This window comes from Suncus etruscus, chromosome 13 (assembly GCF_024139225.1).
Source record: "Suncus etruscus isolate mSunEtr1 chromosome 13, mSunEtr1.pri.cur, whole genome shotgun sequence".
Taxonomy (NCBI): Eukaryota; Metazoa; Chordata; class Mammalia; order Eulipotyphla; family Soricidae; genus Suncus; species Suncus etruscus.
In genome coordinates this window covers 19,303,000-19,308,204 of record NC_064860.1, presented here as the reverse complement: position 1 = coordinate 19,308,204, position 5,205 = coordinate 19,303,000, and the positions used below count along the sequence as shown (strand labels likewise).

At 33.8% G+C, this 5,205-nt stretch overlaps 1 non-coding gene across 1 annotated transcript; it reads left to right on the top strand.

Annotated features, from left to right (window-relative positions):
* Nucleotides 1-4,762: 4,762 nt before the first annotated feature.
* On the top strand, nucleotides 4,763-4,866 carry LOC126026864 (U6 spliceosomal RNA). Its single transcript, XR_007502073.1, has one exon. It is a non-coding gene; the product is annotated as a U6 spliceosomal RNA (small nuclear RNA).
* The last annotated feature ends 339 nt before the right edge of the window (nucleotides 4,867-5,205 follow it).

The window sequence follows — 5,205 nt, the reverse complement described above, 5'->3', positions numbered from 1 at the left end:
CCAACTATATTCACAAGTGCAAGAGCACGCGCTCATGCACACACACACACACACACACACAAAATGTGATAAAGTTAAACTGAGCTTTTAAAACAAATTCCAAACAAAGTCACAGGAATACAGAGTTCTAAAAATACAACATTTTTGTCATTTATATTAAACCAAATACAAAATAACACCTAACGTTTGTAGATAGGAGGCTAGCGAGATAGTTCAGGGGTTAAGGCACTTGCCTTGCATGTGGTTTTGTGTTTCAAACCTTGACACTACATCTGGTCCACTAACCTCTGACAGTAGTCATTCCTGAATACATCGCCAGATATATGCCCTGTATACAGCAGGGTATGCCCTGCACAAAATGTAAATGAATAAGTAAATAAAATGTAGAGATAAAGAAATGGAAGTATATAATGCAAAATATCAATTAAAACCTCAGCATTTTTACTAGTCTTCTAAAGCAATTACTAAACTTGTGTTCTATTTTTTCTCATCTCTGCTCAGTTTTGCTTATTACATTAAATTACTATACCATTTATTTGTGTCAAATAATGAAACTCTTTGCTTTGTTAGTTCACAGAAATATTTTTATTCCCAAACTTCCCTAAAATTTTTAATTAAGTTAACTCACTAATCTTTATCTATAAGGAACAAATCATATCAGAAGGATAAACTAAGTCAGTTGAATTCATTTTTCTCTTATCTTCAATTTTCATTTCATTTTTCATGACAAGGAAGAGAGTTGACATATCAATGAACTTACAACAATAAACTTAAAGCCAAATCTGGGTTTGATCCCAAACTCCACCACTGACTGAGTATATGACATTGAATAAAGTCTTTGTTTTCCCTGAGTCTACATTCCTCTATACAAAATGGAAATGAACATCTGTACTTCCAAGGTTTATTTTTAATATAAAGTTTTAATGAGTTAATTAATCAAAATAGTTATTCTCAAGCTAATTGGAATCTCCTGGGGAGCTTTAGAAAGTATGGTAGCCTGGGTTCTTTTCCTAGAGAATCTAATATAATGAACCTGGACATTTGGCTTATTTGATAGTACAGCAGATAAGGTGCTTCCCTTGTACATGATATAACCAGGTTCTGAACTACATATGGTGTAATCTCTGAACACAGAAACAGTAGTAAGTCATGAGTAATTCTTGGATATGGCAACAAAACAAACAAGCAAAAAAAGTTATTAATGTGATTCAAATATAAAGTCAAGTTTGACAGACATTGATCTAAACAGATAGTCCAAACTAGTGTTTTTTAACTGAGAGCAAATGGTTCCCTCTAAATCCTCAGAATGTTCCAAAGAAATCATGGTTGAAAATTACTTCAATGAGAGAATGATATGGCAAGAAATTGGGAGACCATTAATTGGAACTGGGTCATAAGAAAGAAACAAGGTTATAAGGCATCCATGATCCAAAAACAGTTGAGAAATACTGGTGCTGGAGTTCAGGTATAACCCAGGCCCAGCATTTTTTTTTATTGTAATCCATGAGACTACTCCAGAAATTAAGGCAATAGCCTTAGAAACAGCCTGCCCAAAATGACATTGTGCCTAGCACACATGTCTATATGGACCCAATCATTCCCAATGTAAATTATTAGAATTAGACCAAGCTAAACATCCATAGCATTCTTAAGCTAGTATCCTGTAGCATGGACAAATCTTTAATTTTGTTCTTTTAGCTTTGTTTCCCTATTCTTTTTCAGTTCTCATAATTAACTACCCTCATTAGTAGTCACATGAACCTTGTCACATAAACCATAAAATAGGATAGTATATACAAAGCAGAAGGAGCCCTAATAAAGTTCTATTGACCATTAATCAGTAGTCCATATCATTTTTCTGGCTCAAAGCACCAGGTTCCCGTGTCACTGGATGATATAGTACACATTGGTCTAACTTTGTCTTGTAAAAAAAAATGCCAAATTTGGAGCAGGATGATGATAATTGTTATAACTATGATGAAGATGATGAAAATATAATAATGAAATCTGTTACAAAATCAGCCATTAAATTGGCATAATGTGATAATTCCTCCACTCAATGAAGAAACCACTTACTAAGGATATTATTAGAAACATTAAACATACAAATAATTATCATAGTTCTTAACTTTTAATCCACTATATAGCCTATGATATGAACATCATACCAATTTTAAAGATAAAAAAATAACAAAAATTTTCAAATACTTTGCAAAAGTTAACAGGTTGGAGAGTTACCAAATCAGAAAGAAAATGTTAATCTCTATCCTAAGTCCACTTCTCTTTCTACTATAATTGTTCACAATGGAAAAATGGTAGAATTTTTCTTTATAGATAATTTTATGAGGAATTCTCTAAGTTTAGAAACAATTCTAAAAATCACATGATGAGGGGGCGGAGAGATAGCATGGAGGTAGGGCATTTGCCTCGCATACAGAAGGATGGCTGTTCGAATCCCAGCATCCCATATGGTCCCCAGAGCCTGCCAGGAGCAATTTCTGAGCATAGAGCCAGGAGAAACCCCTGAGCGCCGCCGGGTGTGGCCCAAAAACCAAAAAAAAAAAAAATCACATGATGATGAAAATGAGTATAATCACTATATTTATTAATGATCCCATTAGCTAGTAAATAGTTTGAAGCTAAAGAATGTATTTTATATAGTATAGCTGACTGAAGAGAGGATTATAATAATTTCTGTGTAATGTAATGTAATTTCTGTGTAATGAATGTTTGTTTGTATAATATTAGAAGTGATAAAAAGTCAGTTCGTAACTTAATAAAAGATAATGTCACTATCTGTGAAGAGTTCAGGGCTGAAGGGCTAAGGTGTTTGACTTGCATGTGGCTGACCACAGTTCTAGCCCTGGCATCACATATGGTCCTTCAAGCATTATCAGAAATAAGAGAAATGAGTCCTAAAATAAGAATTTTCACATCTTAGAAGAAATAAAGAAAAACACACCTAAAATAAATTATATATCAAGAGATGATGTTGATCTCAGGGACCACTGGGTAAGGAAATGTCAGCACATAACTCATGGAGAGATGTGGGAAAATGTGTGTCTTTTCTTCTGCTGAGCTAGATTATAGTTTTCCCAAACTATGCACCAAAGTCTTGCTATTATAATCTGTTGCCAAAAGACTGAGCGTTGAATTGATGGGTGTTTTTTTTTTTATATTTATTGTATAAACGTACTCCAGCAATGGAGAGTCTCTGTGTAGTAGTCCAGCCATATTCTGGCCCTAGAATTATGCATTTCAATGTTTTTTCTTTTTCTTTTTTCTGTTTTTTTTTTTTTGGGGGGGGGAACACCCGGTGACTCTCAGGGGTTATTCCTGACTATGAGCTCAGAAATTGCTCCTGGCTTAGGGGACCATATGGGACGCTGGGGGATTAAACTTCGGTCCATCCTGGATCAGCCACATGCAAGGTAAACGCCCTAGCTACTGCTGAGCCATCACTCCGGCCCCTTATCTCAATGGTTTTTCAAGCTCCTATATGGATTCTGTGATGTCTCGAGGTCTTTATATCTGTGGGCCAATTTGGTTCCAGTCAATACTTTCCCCCAATATATATTTCCAGGCCCTCCATCTATCTGCCTGAAACATTTGTATCTTCTTGATGATCTTTTGTGTTTCAATAAAAGATGACTTATTTAGTTACCAAATTTAAATACATGCAATGCAGCATTATTTAAAATTTTGTTTATATATAGGAAATAAAAATAATTATTAGATGGCTAAGATTGCAAAACATTTCAATGCAAATGAAAATTAAATAGGACGCAAATTTGTTACCCTACAGATAAATTTTACCTAAATTAAATTTTTAGTAAAGATTTAAATTTCTGTCAAACATTAAGGCCTATATCAAGCATAAGACACATGTGTTAATTTGACAATGTGTGTTCATATTAATTTTATTAATATAAATTAACTTATATGAAATACACATTATTATTGATATTCTTCATTTTGATTGTCATGCATTTATATGATTGCAAAATATTATAATAATTTTGCTTGTTGAGAGCAAGGGAGAGGGAAATCAAAGTTCTGTCCTCAAACTAAAGAATGTCAATTCATAACATGGATAGTACACATGATATCAAATGACCCCCAAAAGAACACTTGACCCTAGTGAATACAGGATTGATCTGGTTGAAAACAGAAAACAATTTGAATGGAAAAGGAAAGTTTCTTAGGGCTACTGAACATTGGACCACACTGATCAAAAGTAACTGGAATAAGAGAAACAACAGAGACATTCATTTAGCTAGTGTTGGAGGTTCCTTAAGAGGAGAGTCTCAGTAAATGCAAAATAAATTTGATTTTTAGTCTGCTTGCCATTTATAATCTCCATAGGGACAACTAAATTATCTAAAGTTGAAAATAAGAGTTCAAGCAATTTATAAAAGGAAGATTCTCTCTGGTTATGCCTATTTATTCACCTCAAATGGATGAGAGGCTTCCTTCATGTGGGCCTCATCAAGGAATATGGGGTGCCATAAGTACCATCTATATTTTTACCTTGGATAAGAGACACAAAGAAAGTCAGTACACATTTTTTACTTTCACCAAGAAGTCATCTCCATTGGATATGCATCCCATTGATCAAAACAAGCTATATGATCTTGTCTAATGGCATATAAATATGGGAGGTAACCAAGTGTAGAGAAGCAGGAAAAGTTTTAAATATCAATGAATGCCATCAGTTTAATAACTTTGATCAGGTATATCATAACATCAAAAGTTTGTTTAGGTGCTCACTTTGGCAGCAGATATACTGAAATTAGAACGATACAGAGATTAGCATAGCCCTTGTGCAAGGTTGACACACAAATTCTTGAAGCGTTCCATATTTATTAAAAAATTGTTTAGGGCGGATCCTTGATTATGCTTGCAAAACAGATGGAAAGAACAGAGATAGGAGATGGGATGGGTAGCCAATTATTTTTGTTGTCTAAGTAGTATGTCAATCTGAACTGGAACAAAGAATAAAAGCATAATGGTGAACTGAGGATAATGATCAATTGCTAAGTGCATGATTGGGAAAGAAAGAAAAAGAAAGAAAGAAAGAAAGAAAGAAAGAAAGAAAGAAAGAAAGAAAGAAAGAAAGAAAGAAAGAAAGAAAGAAAGAAAGAAAGAAAGAAAGAAAGAAAGAAAGAAAGAAAGAAAGAAAGAAAGAAAGAAAGAAGAAAAAGA